The 16,074-nt window shown below is 40.6% G+C and overlaps 2 non-coding genes across 2 annotated transcripts; both read left to right on the plus strand.

The window, feature by feature from the left end:
* The first annotated feature begins 6,077 nt into the window (after positions 1 to 6,077).
* On the plus strand, positions 6,078 to 6,187 carry Trnai-uau (transfer RNA isoleucine (anticodon UAU)). Its single transcript has 2 exons — positions 6,078 to 6,115; positions 6,152 to 6,187. It is a non-coding gene; the product is annotated as a tRNA-Ile (tRNA).
* A 745-nt stretch (positions 6,188 to 6,932) lies between these two features.
* On the plus strand, positions 6,933 to 7,042 carry Trnai-uau (transfer RNA isoleucine (anticodon UAU)). Its single transcript has 2 exons — positions 6,933 to 6,970; positions 7,007 to 7,042. It is a non-coding gene; the product is annotated as a tRNA-Ile (tRNA).
* Positions 7,043 to 16,074: the final 9,032 nt, after the last annotated feature.

Genomic DNA, 16,074 nt, shown 5'->3' on the forward strand with positions numbered 1-16,074 from the left:
GTTTGAAGTAAACAGATAGGACCAAAAACCTTAATCAAGTGTGTATTCTCACCGTTGATTTACATAATGTTAACCCATGCTGTATTGTGCAACACATCATCCGAACCAAGTCAGAAAACTGCATTGAATGACCAAGGGTTTTTGAAATAATGATATGACCTTCCAAGAGACGCAAGTGAGTGAGTGAGTGCTTGGGGTTTAACGTCGTACTTAATAATTTTTCAGTCATATGACGACGAAGGAATCATTAGGTTGCGTGTGATGTGCCTCCTCGTTGTAGAACGGATTTCCACCGCTCTTTTGTCTAGTGCTGCCTCACTGAGACACCTTACCGAAGGCAAGTAAGCTGCCCCGCCCGAGTCATTATAATGATACGGGTCAACCAGTCGTTCCACTATTCCCATCATGCTGAACGACAAAAGAGGAAGTCACAACTTCTTCTTTTAAAGTCTTAGTTTTAAAGTTACAGGGGCCAGTCTCACTGATTTTCGGCTGAAGTTGTTTGGGTTGTAAATATTGTCCTCCGTCATCTTCTCCACAACTGTTTGCACAACACCTTTCAAGGTTTACGTGAATTTTTCCTGTTTAACCTGTAAAGGACATTTTTCATGGCGCGGAAAATATAAAAAACAACTCCCGCCCCCCACTTCATGACTTCAGCAGATTCGGGTAAAAAAAGCATTAATGCTGGTTACAATTGATTAGAAGGCATCATTACCCAACATCCTATGGACCTATCATATTCAGTAATTATATAAACATAATTACAACATAGTTACAGCTGTAAAAAGAATTTAACAATACCTGTGCCAGTTGGTGGACTAAAGCAAACTATCTGACAAACTGTCAGCAAGATGCGGAAATACAATAACGAGAAAGGCTCTTCCTGAAGCATGTTGCTAGTCCAGACGAAATTTGGAATCTGAATGTAGAACAATTGTGTATTTGTAATGATGTATGTGTCAGAGAAAGCCAACGTGTATAAAACACTGACATCGAGCATAGAATTAAACAACGGATTAAACCGCTAATGGGAATGTGCCGCATCGAAATGGAGGTTTCAAGAGGCATGTAAATATCTATATATTCGATCTATTAAAAAACCTTTTGGTGCATCAAAGAAAAGTTTTCGGTAACTTAGGCAGATTAACTGTTTTTGAGGAACAGAGTGTACATAACGGGATTTACAATCACCTGTATACACAAGTGTGGAACCTCCCCCCCTCCCTAACACACACACTAACAACACGAAGGTTTGTATGGACTATCGCTGATGTACAAAGAGTGGGCAAACAAGTTAGAATGGTGGAAAAAGAAACAATAGAAAATCGGTTGTTAATAAGACTTCTGGCAAACCATATCGAGAAAAGACCGTTCAACAGGACACGATCGTTCCCATATGCTCTTTATGCATGGTTGACGTTACATTCAATAGGGTTTCGTCGCGACATGATCCTGTAGAAAATCTCAAGCATCCAAACACACATGTACATAGAGTGCATTATAGTATCCAACCCATTACACAGTCCACGACGCTACACAGAATGAAACGATGCACAATTCACAGCGATGCGCAATTCACAACGATGCACAATTCACAACGATGCACAATTCACAACGATGCACAATTCACAACAGTTCACACCTCACAATAACACATAATTCACAACGTTACGCAATGCACGTCTTTACACTGTTAACAATGTTATACAGTTGACAACTTTACACAATTTACAACGTTACAGTCCCCAACGACGCATAATTCACAACGTTATACATTTCAGATTAATACTCAATCAACAACGACAAGTAATCCACAACGTTACACACTTTACAACAACACACAATTTACAACGTTACACATTTCAGACTATCACACAATCCATAACGTTATACTTTTCACAAATTTGCACAGTTTACAACGTTATCGGAAGATAGACCACAGCAATACACAGTCCACAGCGCTACCCAATCCATAACGTTATACGGTCCATGACCTTACACAGTTCACAACGATACACACTCCACAACCTTACACAGTCAACAACGTTAAAATTTCACAACGTTAGATAGTCAACAAGCTGCACTGTCCCTAAGGTTACATTTCGAAGCCCTTATTGATTCAGAAGGCTTATTGATTCGGGTATTCCAATCCAGCTCTCCGTGTTTCGCGAGAGGTTTCATGTGTTCCTGGCGAAGGCCGATAGTTTAATCTAGGCATTCCACCTTTCTTCAGAAAAAAAAGGAGCAACATACTTTTCGCATCTCAGTTTGAATTCCTTTGTTTTTAGTCATGCCCAGTCCAATCATTAAATGTGAGCGTACTGACAATGTGAAAAAGTCTCTAAATGGCCTTTTATAAGTCGAATCATGCGGGAGCCGTTATCCGTTCTAAAGCTGTTCATTTTGATCAGGGAGAAAAAACAACGAAATATTTCATTAGACGAGAAGTTGGTAGGGGCAGAAAGACGATTATCAAAAGTATTACTTGTCATAGTGATTCTTCAATATGTCATGAATCTCAGGAAGGTATTGCTAAGTGTATAAGGTCATATTATATGAAATTGTATACTGAACAAGATACTGACTCCTCCATTCAAGATGAGTTCTTATCATCGCTTCCGATGTTAAATGAAGATTGTAAAGCTGCCTGCGAAGGCCTTATGACTGAACAGGAGTCGTTTTTTGCAGTAAAAAATATGTCTAAAAACCGTTCGCCGGGATGCGACGGTTTGCTACCAGAGTTTTACGTGCAATTTTGGTCCCTGTTTTCGGGTGTGTTTACAGATGTAGTTAATTACTGTTTTAACTTGGGTAGATTAAGTCATTCACAACGTTCTGGGTTAATCACACTATTATGTAAGGACCTCGACAATGCCGAAAGCATAAATAACTGGAGGCCCATTAGCTTACTAAATGTAGATTATACGATTGTTTCTAAAGCAATCGGTTAAAAAATGTGATCGATACAATTGTACTTGAGAATCAGACATGTGGAATACCAGGTCGAAGTATTTTTGACAACCTTCACTTATTACGAAATACATATGATTATGTTGAACAAAAAGATGTAAAAGGATGCTTTCTTAACTTAGACCAGGAGAAAGCCTTTGACAGAGTAGACTGGTCATTTTTGTTCAAATGTTTAAAGAAATTTAACTTCGGACCCGACTTTTGTAAGTGGGTGCAATTATTATATACTGATATTACAAGTAATGTTATTGTGAACGGGCACATAACAGAAGAATTTAAACTGAGTCGAGGTGTCGGACAGGGTTGTTCTTTGTCACCATTATTGTATGTGTTGTCCTTGAAACGTTGAGGAAATTAATGGTATACGGTTACCCAGCACAAATAAGGAAACAAGAGTGTCTGCATTTGCAGATGATACGACTGCAATTTTATCTGAAGAGAGTTCTGTTCCGCATGTAATTAAAATAGCAGAAAGTTATGGAAAAGCCTCACGAGGAAACCTCAACTTGTTGAAAAGCACGGTTCTTCCCCTTGGTAAATGGGACGAAACTAACGTGCACAGTGGTCGGCTTAACATCACTCCAACTCAAAGATTTGTGGGGTATTTTTTGGACCAGATCAAACAGAAATCAATTCTGAGCGTGTTTTAAGTAAGGTAAAGAAACATGTATCAACATGGAATGGAAGATATTTGACCCTACGGGGGAGGTCTATCTTAATTAATACAGTGGCTTTAGCTGTCTTATGGTTTTGTGCACAGTGTACTCTGTTGCTACCTAAATGTGTCAATCAATGTTCCTAAACTGTGTTCAGATTTTTGTGAGATAACAAGCCGGAAAGTTTGAAGAGAGTTGCCGTACATAATAAAATAGGGAATGGAGGTCTAAACGTACATAATATAGAATATAAAATAACAGCACTTGTTACTCGGCATGTTTTAAAATTAATTCATGGAACAACAGCGGAATGGAAATACTTTGCCATCTGTTGGTTGGGTTTACCCTTAAGGCATGTTAGTCGTGAATTCTGTCGTTCCAATGTCCCGCATTCTGTCAACATTCCACCTTTTTATAGACTGGCCCTGACCGCCTGGAGAGAATTTACAACAGGTGTACAGCAACCTTTAACATAGTGTTCAAGCAGGTGTATTTACGAATATTTTGTAACAAAAATAGTACAATGTCCAAGAGCAATGGTGTCTACGCCATCATTTGGACTGGGTTAGAATATGGAAAACTGTTTTTTTATCAATTCTTATAATTTGGTCATAATAATTTTATAATTTTCACAATTTGGTCAATTTCAGTTACAAGTTGGTTCAAAACGCTTTGCCTGTTAAGGAAAAACTTCTTAGGAGAAATGTAGCCACCGATGATTTGTATGTTTTTCTTCCTTGTCTGAAACTCGGCAACATCTGTTTGTACAATGTAAGATCGTTCAGGATGTGTTTAAAGACTTTAACCGGATATTTATTTTGTATGCGAACTACCTACCAAATATGAACTCGGAATCATTAATTTACAACGTAGTAATTCCACCTTTCACCAGGAAGTTAGAGGGGTGATGGTGTATGTCATATGTGTTCTTCAGATTAGTATTTGGTGTGCATGCAACGACATAATATTTCAGAAAAAGGACAGGAATGCTGTTGCCATTGTTAAGGCTGCCAAAGGAATAATGAAAACACGTATTCATGTTGACTTTTTTCGACAAGACAGGCCATCTTTCGAGAAAATCTGGTGTCCAAACACAGTCTTTTGTAAATTACGGAATGATAAATTAGTGTATTTATTGAAATGAGTATGTGTGCAATTGTTCTATTCACAAAGGAGTCATCTTGTCTGTGATATTTTATTTTTATTAAGATTGCTTTGTGATTTCAAAACTTTTTAATAGCCGGGTATTGTTAAATCTTGTGCATGTGATGACAAATTGGGAATAAATTCAACAATTTTCAAGAAAAAACAATGGTTACAGGTTCGAACTAATTAATCTCGAACTAATTGCGTACCAAATCCACCACGTGTGGAGAGTTATCTTGGACCAAAACGTTTATCAGCCATCGAATTATTTTCTTTGTTTTGCATACTTCACAATGATACACGGTCTAAAACGTCACACACTCCACGACGTTACACAGTCTAGAACGTTACACTGTTCCTAACGTTACATTCCGAAGCTGTTTTGGGCTGTTACTGGTTCAGATGGTTAGAGGGCGCTGGTTGTTGCCACAAGGGGATAGCTGATAAATGAAGTCGCATGTTCCAATCCAGCTCTCCCCGTGTCGTTTGCGGCTTTAAGTCGAGAGGTTTAGTTTGTAGCTGGTGAAGTTCGACAGTTTAATCCCAACACTCCCATTTCCTTCACCACAGAGAAAAAAGGGCACTAACCTTGGTGTCAAATTGTTAATAAATTCTGGTTTTACATTTTCCAGTGGCTCCAGTGGCTCAGTCAGTAAGCGCCGTACTTATAGACAGTACCTTTATCTTATGTACCAAGGTTTGAGGAATGCGGAGGTCGTGAGTTCTATTCTCACCTGGAGCAACATACTTCCGTTTTAGTCATGGACAGTCTGTTTGAGAGCATCTATGGCTGAACAGAATTATGGCTCCCACTAACAGGAGGATGTCCACTGGCCGTTGACTAATGGTTACAGGCTAGAAATGATCTCGAACTGCTCACGCACCACCTTTAGGTGTCCATACATATTTAGAGCCGACTCTAGGAAAAAGGTTTTTAATTAGGTCCAAGTTTTGATAAATGTTAAAAAATTTCAACTTTAGAATACAAAATAACGTTACGGTCCAAAAGGTTGTACAATCCGCAACGATACACACAAAACAATCATACACAGTCTACGACGCTACACAGTCCACGTGTAGATCACTGGTTCGTTTTCAATAGGGGATCGTTGATAGATCAAATCACATGTTTCAATCCAGCTCTCCCCGTTTCGTCTGCGCTTCCAAGCCGAGAGGTTTAACGTGTAGCCGGTGAAGTTCGACAGTTTAATCCCAACACTCCCATTTCCCTCACCACAGAGAAAAAACCCTTAAACATTGGTGTCAAGTTCATAACGAATTCCGGTTTTACCTTTCCCAGTTGCTCCAGTGGCTCAGTCGGTTAGCGCGCCGTACTTATAGACAGTACCTACACCTTGCGTGCCAAGGTTTGAGAAATGCGGAGGTCGTGAGTTCGATCCTCACCTGGAGCAACATAATTTTATTTTAGTCAGGGTCAATCTGTTTGAGAGCATGTATGGCTGAACAGAATTATTACTGCCACTAACGGAATGATGTCCACTAGCCATGGATTATTGGTCACAGGTTCAAATCATCTCGAACTGCTCACGCACCACCGTTACGTGTGGATAGATATCAAGTGCCGATTCTTGGAACCCGTTTTGAATTAAGCGGAAATTTTGACAAATGTCACAAAATTTCAGCTTTAGAATACCAAATAACGTTACAGTCCCCAAGGTTACACAGTCCACAACGTTACACAGTCCACAACCTCACACAGTCCACAACGATACACACTTCACAATGATACACACTTCACAATGATACACAGTTTAGGACGGTACACCGTCCACGACGATACATAATCCACAACTTTACAAAATCCACAAGTTCACAGGCTTATAATCCACTACGATACAAATCCCCAACAATGCTTAACATTACTTTTCGAAAGTGTTTTTGTTTCTGACGAGTTATGATGGATAGAGATCACTGGTGCGTTGCCACAAGGAGGTCGTTGATAGATGAAGTCACATGTTCCAATCCAGCTCAGCTCTCCCTGTTGCGTCTGCGCTTCTAAGTCGAGAGGTTTAGTTTGTAGCCTGTGAAGTTCGATAGTTTAATCCCAACACTCCCATTTCCTTCACCACAGAGAACATAGTCCGCGAAACGTTAGTGTCAAGTTCATCAGAAATTCTAGTTTCACATTTTCCAGTTGCTCCAGTGGCTCAGTCGGTTAGCGCGCCGTACTTATAGACAGTACCTACACCTTGTGTGCCAAGGTTTGAGAAATGCGGAGGTCGTGAGTTCGATCCTCACCTGGAGCAATATACTTTTATTTGAGTCAGAAGCAATTTGAGAGCACCTAAGGCTGAGGGGGAGAGTGTGCTAGACGCCGAAGTGAACGGACTTATCCGTGATTCTCTGCTGTTTACACATTTGTGCAACAACAATGCTTGGTTTTGAGACTGATTTTTTGGTAAACTTGGTGCCCACAGAGCTTGAATTTGGCTAGTGGTTACTGTTGGTGAAGGGCGTGTGCCCCGTTGGATCAGGTGTGTCCAAGCCCGTGTCCCTTTCGCCTGTAAATAGGCCAAGGTGAACTTTGTATCAATCTCTACACGAAGAAGCCCGGTACTTTCTACGACTGTCCAGAAGGACTTTATTCCTTTTCTGTCAAGTGTGTTAAATATCAATACCGAGCTAAGTTTTCAGAAGAATTATTTAAAGAAACACTTCTATCTCCGCGTGTCTACAGTGGCTGGGCATATTGCCCTAGTGAGTAAATCCAATGTTGTTATAAATGGGACGACGTGGTCTATTATGCCAGCGTCGTCAGTTTTCCTGAATCTGACGGCCCACTGGGCACCAGATGAAATGTCCGATGACACTAACAAGGCAGTTTTGAAACCCTATGGTGGATGCCTGGGTGTGACGAAACCCAGATTTTGCAGACCCGGAACTCTCACATGTTCGGGCAGGTATTAGGATTTACAGATTTAAGTGTCACGAAGTTCGATATGTACCAAATTTTATTAATTTCGGTGGTGACATTGTGATGTTAACCTACCCCGTGCAGACCTATGAATGTCGAAAGTGCGGCCAAAAATCACACAAGGCGCAGAGTGTAGGGCACTGTGGTGTTCTAACTGCGACGGTTTTCCCCCCATGAGAATCCACATACAGAGAAGGACTGTACAGATCCATGCCGAATGTGTGACTCAGGGCTTCATATAGTCAGTGACTGTTGTGCCAGAGCAATGTCGTACGAGGCGCGGGTTAAGGGGAACCTATGCACCAGTATAATAAGGAAGACGCTGTAAAACAAGGTGACGTTGATGTTGACATCAGCGACGATGATGACCCATTCAACGCACCCGCTATGGAACTGGTTCAAGACAGCGACGAGATCGAAGACGAAATCGACGGGAATGGTGACGACAGCGGCGATGATGACGCCAGTGAGGACAACGACTCTTACAAGGAGATGGACGGCCGGGAGAATACTAAGAACACCGAAGAAGTGGATGTTGGTGATAATGAAACGTCATCCGCTATCCCGAGGGTGAAGACTGTGGTTGTGGCTGACGTGCACGCTCCTGACGTGCGCTCACCAGCCTCAGTCGAGGAAAAGCGAGCTAAGGTGGACAATGACAGTACAGCCGAAAAGACAGCGTTATCTATCCCGCCCAGTTCCCCTCCTACTGATTATGATGGTGTTGATGCCGATCAGTCGTCAGACTGTATGACGCCGACTCCATCTCAGGAGGGGGACACCATGCTTCTGGAATTCAGGAAAAGAAAATCGTTTGCTTCTCGTGCGTGGCAGCGAATGAAAAGAGACAAATGAGTTGTAGGGTAATTCGGACTCTCTTGTTTTTCCACAATGGGTATGTACGCTCTACCTTTACCTATTTGTATAATGAGCTTAAATAATATTCGTTTTGGGACTTTAAACGTTAATGGTTTATGGGATCCGTCGAAACAAGAACATGTTAAGCAATTTGTTTTCGATTAAGGAATTGATGCACTTTTCTTACAGGAAATACACTTCGAAAATTATAATGACACTAAATAGTTGCAAATCCTGTGCCATGCAAGGTGGGCGAATTGGTCAAATCGAAGTTGTTGGGTGGAAATAATTATTAGGTATACGGTAGATTGCATTATATGGAAAGTACAGAGGTGACCTAAAGGTTGGTACATAAGCCTTAGGGTTAAACTCAACAACACTCCTTTAAACCTTGTTTGTGTTTAATACCCCTAATAATCCGACGGAAAGAAAAGGATTTATTTCTAATTTAGATAATGTGATGCAGGGCAGTGAGTTGGTCATTATTTTAATTGTGTCGAGAGCATTGTATTAGATAGAGCTGGCTGTGCCACTAATGGAAGGAATGATGGCGTGGACGAAATTAATAATTTGAAAAGAGATTTTGGTATTTGTGATATTTTTAGGAAACTGCATCCGAGTAAGAATTGTTACACGTGGACTAGGCGCCAGTGTGCCAGTAGATTGGATAGATTTTATACGTTTTCCATGATATTTTCTCTGTCTGTGCAACTGGTCATGCAGATCTAATAGACAGATGGGAGACATTTAAAAGGGAATGTAAAGACAGAATTCGGAGTTACAATAAGGAGAAATCTATGAACAAAAAACGTGATTTGTTGGAACTTGAACAAGAATTAAATGCGTTAAAATCTAGTTCAATCACTAAATGTGAGCGTATTGACAATGTGAAAAACACTCTGAATGCCCTTTATAAGTCGAAACATGCAGAGCCGTTATCCGTGCTAAAGCTGTTCATTTTGATCAGGGAGAAAAACCAACCAAATATTTCATTTGACGAGAAGTTGGTAGGGGCAGAAAGACGATTATCAAAAGTATTATGTTTCATAATGATTCTTCAATATCCCATGAATCTCAGGAAGGTATTGCTAAGTGTATAAGGTCGTATTGTATGAAATTGTATACTGAACAAGATAATGACTCCTCCATTCAAGATGAGTTCTTATCATCGCTTCCGATGTTAAATGAAGATTGTAAAACTGCCTGCGAAGGCCTTATGACTGAACAGGAGTCGTTTTTTGTAGTAAAAAATATGTCTAAAAACCGTTCGCCGGGATGCGACGGTTTGCCAGCAGAGTTTTACGTGCAATTTTGGTCCCTGTTTTCGGGTGTGTTTACAGATGTAGTTAATCACTGTTTTAACTTGGGTAGATTAAGTCATTCACAACGTTCTGGGTTAATCACACTATTATGTAAGGACCCCGACAATGCCGAAAGCATAAAAAAACTGGAGGCCTTTTAGCTGATGCTGCTGCCATTGTTAAGGCTACCAAAGGAATAATTAAAACCCGTATTCATGTTGACTTTTTTCGACTAGACAGGCCATCTTTCAAGAAAATTTGGTGTCTAAACAAAGTCTTCTGTACATTACGGAATGATAAATTAGTGTATTTATTGAAATGAGCAGCTAATGTGCAATTGTTCTATTCACAAGGCAGTCTTCTTGTCTGTGATATTTTATTTTAATTAAGACTGCTTTGTGATTTCAAATGTTTGTGACAGCCAGGTATTGTTGACAATCCCCCCCCCCCCCCACAAAAAAAATCTATGGCTGAACAGAATTATTACTGCCACTAACGGGAGGATGTCCACTAGCCGAGGATTAATGGTTACAGTTTCGAAATGATCTCGAACTAGTCACGCACCACCGTTACGTGTGGATAGATATCAAGTGCCGATTCTAGGAATGGGTTTTTTAATTGGGTCCAAATTTTGACAAATGTTACAAAATTTTAACTTTAGAATACAAAATAGCGTTACAGTCCTAAAGGTCACACAATCTACAGCGTTACACAATCCACAACATTGCACCATCCACAACGATATACACTTCACGATGATACGCAGTCTACTACGCTACACAGTCTACAATGATATACAATCCACAAGGTTACAAAATCCACAAGTTCACACCCTTACAGTCCACAACGATACAAATCCACAACAACGATTAACGTTACATTTCGAAAATGTTTTGGTCCTTACTGATTAAGATGGTTAGGGGGCACTGGTTTGTTGCCACTAGGGGGATTGTTGATAGATTGTTTCGTACGCGATTCTAAGTTGAGAGGTTTATTGTATAGCTGGTGAAGTTCGACAGTTTAATCCCAACACTCCCATTTCCTTCACCACAGAGAACAAAAGGCACTAAACCATAGTGTCAAGTTCATGAGCAAGTCTGGTTTTACATTTTTCACTTGCTCCTGTGCCTCAGTCGGTTAGCGCGGCGTACTCTGACGATTCTTGCTTAATTAGAGTCCGGCGGTGACTGTTGAACTGGTCAGACGTGTTTCATGAGAGTGGGCTTTTCATTGTGCTGTTGTTGTTCGGTGGAACTAACAGGCTAACCTGGGTACTGGTACATTTTGTGGCATGGCTGCCTCAGGTTGCCAAGGAAATATGACAAACGGACTTGTTAAGAGAGACTTGTCTTTGTGTGTGAATGTGGGAAGCACCTCAGAAGTATCTGCAAGAAATGTGATTAATGCCGGTGAATCAACATGTGGATTGAACACAATTTCCGCGAGTGTCCCCAAAGGAAGTGACCAATATGAAATTACTGTGTCAGGCCGTGAAGCAAGTGATCTACTGGTGGGTGGAATAAAGATAACGGACAAACAGTTTTCGTGCACGGAAGTGTCTTCAAGGACCCTAGTCGTGTACTTCTTGCATTTGTCAAGCTATGTGGAAGTCTAAGAAATTTATGACAAGTTGTGGGAGTACGGAGTGGAGCCTGTGTCAAAAATACGGAGACGTTTTCACTCAAGTACTCAGGTTACAGACGTGGGGAGGTATGTACGGGTGAAAATGCCCCCAGAAATTAAATCTCTGCCTTATGCAATGCGTTTTACTTGTGGGTTGGGAACACATTGTACACGATAACCAAAAGAAAAAGTATGCTCAGTATGTTTGTCTGATCAACATCCGTATAGAAACTGCCCGGACTTTACATGCTACGATTGTGGGAAACAAGGTCACGTGGCACGTGGCTGGAAAGAGGTGGACTGTGACGAATGCGGTTACGCAGGGAAGTGTTTCTGCGAACCTTGTGATGTATGCGGTTTCGGGATGTAGATGCAACGACAACAGTGACAAGGAATTGTGTGACACTTGCGGGTTATTTATCTGCGACCATGGGGAAAAGGTATCTCAGCTTGGGTGCCAGTCTCATACAACAGACGTAGTGATCCGTAAAAAGGAAAACAAATATCCAGAAAACAACGAAAATGTGCACAAAGAAGAGGAGGACGTGCAGCCAAGAGACGTTGTCACCGGTGACTTGGAAATACCCGTGCCTGAACAAGCCGAGGCTCCTGAACCCCAGGCTGAAACACAAAGAAACGGTGGTGAAGAACTAGCGAGTCAAGAAAATGAAGAAACAAAGGAGGGGGACAGCTACGTCTGTGAGGCGATGGTCACACAATCTTCTGGTTTCTCCACGGTCCGGAACAAAACAAGACGAAAATTCAAGCCTCAGCCAAATTTGGCCCAAGCGAAATGCACAGTTCCATACACAAAGAAAAATGTTGATAATGACTCACTATAACCTGTATTGTAGTATCAAACTACCCAGTAACCAAGTGCAAGACCAGTATCTTAATTGTTATTTTTTCTCTAGAAATGGCCTTCTTGGGATCACTTAATTGCAATGGATTGCGCAATGTACAGAAGCTTTAAAATGTAAGTACCTTATTCTCTACTTCAGCGTCAAACATAATATGCCTCTAGGAAACATTTTGGGGCAATAACATTATTGACCAATTGAAACATCTATTTCCCGGCAAATTGTACTTCAGCAATGCCGACGGGAGAAGCCGGGGGTGGCCATTGCAGTAAGTCAGAAATTGCAACATTGTGTTACTGAATGGAAACGTGACGCATCAGGTAAAATTATTTGCGTATGTGTCGAAATTAATGCTGTGAAATATGATATTATGAATTGTTATGCCCCTAACAATGTATCGAACAGATGTGATTTTTTCCAATCTCTTTCAAACTATTTATACGTCCAAAGGCATGTTGTATTTTGGTTGGGGACTTGAATGTGGTGTTTTCAACTTGCGATAGGGCAGCTCAGGTCTCATGATAGGTCACATCAGGTGTTTTTTGACTTTGTCAAATAAACATGAAGTCAGAGATATGTGGAGGTATCGCCACCCTGACAAGATTAGTTTTTCTTGGAGACGATGTGCTAACGATGTATTACAATAAAGCCGCATTGATCATATGTTTATGAGCAGGGCGTTAAAGGCTGAAGTACAATCAGTACACTACAGGAGAAATTCGTTTATTGCCCATAGCATCGTTTTCCTCAGACTCGATCTTTGTACTGTTGAGCGAGGCCCTGGGTTATTTTTTATTTTTAGCAACCTGTTATTGCAAGACAACGATTTCGTTAATCGTGTACGGGAACTCATCGTTAGAGAGAAACAAAACGAGCTGTATACAACAGAAATTACTGTCTGGTGGGATAACCTAAGTACCATATTAAAAGGTTAGCCCTGTTATTTGGCAAGGATGAAAGATGTAATTAGATGTTCAGCATTCAATACAAGTTGGATAATGAATATAGGAGGGCTGCGAATATACCCAACTGTGACAGAACATCAATTTGTCAGTTAGAATCGGAACTCAAGAGGATTGAACTGGATAAATGTAACGGCGCTATTCTATGGTGTAAGGCCCAATGGGCACTCGAGGGTGACAGAAGTACCTCTTTTTTTCTCAATTTAGAGAAATGCAATCAGGAAAACAAAATTATCAGTGAATTAAAGACTGCTACCGATGATATTGTGACTTCTACAGATGACATTCTAAATGAGATATATAATTATTATGAGCACCTATATACTAAGGATGAAGCTGATTTGAATGATGTTAAAAACTTATTGGCCTATGTTACAGTACGATTAGATGATGGTAATAGAACTTTTGTAACACGGAGTGGACAAAGGATGAATCGTGGGTGGCTCTGAAAGGTATGGCGAAAAACAAAAGTCCCGGCATTGACGGGCTCGCGGCTGAATTTTATTGTTTGTTCTGGCCTGAGTTTTTTGTTTGATGTTTACACCCAGGCTTTTGCCTGTATTAATCTGCATCGCTTAATGCATTCTGGTGTGATCACTCTTATACATAAGCAGAAAGGTGATCGTAACAAATGGAGCCCCTATTACTTTGCTCAATGTAGATTATAAAATATTGTCTAGATGTCTGTCGAACCGACTAAAGTGTGTCAAGGAAGGTCTCATATCGCCATTCCAAAGCTGTTGTGTGCCTGGTCAAGGTATAGCGGACACCGTAGCGAGTATTAGAGATGTTATCGATTGTTTAGCGGAGGACAATCTCGAAATGTATGTACTAAAGTTTGATCAAGAGAAAGACTTTGACAGGGTGTCGCACGCCTTTTTGTTAGGAGTGCTGGATAAGTTGGGCTTTAGCACGATGTTTATCAAATTGATTAGTTTTGCTTTATAATGACATTAGAAGTGCTGTAAAAGTTAACGGTTTTGTCACGCCTTTTTTTTAGAGTGGGAAAATCGGTCCGACAAAACTGTCCTATCTCAGCCATGTTATATGTGTTAACTGCTGAACCACTGGGCGCCCTAATGAGAAACTGTAGTTCTTTAAAAGGCATTGACATTCCATTTTCCTCGTGCACGTCGCTCTGCTTTCAGCATGCAGACGATACTACCTTGACACTAAGGGACAAAGAATCTGTAACGAAGACATTCTCAATTATTGATGTATATTGTAAAGCATCTAATGCTAAAGTAAACATGAGTAAAAATGAATTGTTGCCTGTGGAAAATAATGAACATGAAAGCAATGTTTTAGGCATACAAGTGAAAAAGTGAAACGAGACTGTATAAAAGTAGTGGGTGTATGTCTTGGGCCAGACGCAAAGTTATGTAGTGAGCTCAATTGGCAAGAGGTGACTAATGATACCCATCGCCTGCTAAATAAACTGGCGACAGCGTCTTTTGACTCTACATGGTAGGGTAACGGTTATCAACTCATTGGCTGTGTCACGAGTGTGGTGTAACTTAGCAGTTATTTCAATGCCTGAAGTATACATAAAAGGGATAAAAAACAGGTGTGTAGATTTTTGTGGAATGCGGGTGCCCATTTAGTAGCTTATGGCACTGTTGCTAAAACTACAACAGAAGGCGGTTTAAACCTCCAAGATGTAGCTTTAAAGCAGGAGGCGTTTAGACTGAGATCATTGGCGAAACTTTTAAATCCGCTGTCGTGCACTGTAGAAGAAATAATTTCGGGGTTTTCTACTGAAATATTGTAAACTCAATGTAACAATTGAGTTACTGTTTTTATCAAATGTTCATCGTGCTTTTCACAGTCTTCCTCATTACTATAAGGAAGTTTTTGCCAGTTGGTGTAATTTTCTGAAGCATGCAGAACTAATTGTGGAAACAAAGTCCCAGAAATTGTGGTAACCTTTGTTTTCGAATCCGAGCAAAACTGTTAACGGGAGGTTGCTCAGCTCAGACACATTTACTAGCAGTGGTATTGTTCTGGTAAAACACTTATTGTACGAGGTAATTCCTGGCTATTTGCCAGTTTAGGCGGTGATAGAGATTGTATCCGAGCGGTTTCCTAACGCCGATACAGGAAAACTAAAAGCCAAGTTTACTGTTTTCAACAAAATGGACAAATAACTTTGGGGATAAAAAACTGTACTGTGTATATTGTCTCAATGTTATATTGTACATTTCAGCATTTCTCATCAATAAACACAATCAGAAAAAAAAAGCGCGCCGTACTTAAAGACAATACCTTCACCAAGGTTTAAGGAATGCGTAGGTCGAGAGTTCGATCCTCAACTGGAGCAACATACTTTTGTTTTAGTCATGGTCAATCTGTTTCAGAGCATGTATGGCCGAACAAAATTATGGCTCCCAATAACGGGAGGATGTCCACTAGCCGTTCACTAATGGTATCACGTTTGAAATGATCTCGAACTGGTTACCCACCAGATGTCGCTAGATATCAAGTGCCGATTTTAGGAACCCGTTTTTAATTAGGTCCAAGTTTTGACAAATGTCACAAAATTTCAACTTTAGAATACCAAACACCGTTACAGTGCTAAAGGTTACACAATCCACAGTGTTAATCCACAAAATTACACAGTCCACAACGACACACACTTTACAATATTACATAGCCTGAGACGCTTCAAGGACGCTACACAATCCACAACGTTTCAAAATGCACAAGTTCACAGCCTTACAGTCCACAATGATACAAGTCCCCAACAATGCATAACGTTAC

This window comes from Liolophura sinensis, chromosome 12 (assembly GCF_032854445.1).
Source record: "Liolophura sinensis isolate JHLJ2023 chromosome 12, CUHK_Ljap_v2, whole genome shotgun sequence".
Classification (NCBI taxonomy): domain Eukaryota; kingdom Metazoa; phylum Mollusca; class Polyplacophora; order Chitonida; family Chitonidae; genus Liolophura; species Liolophura sinensis.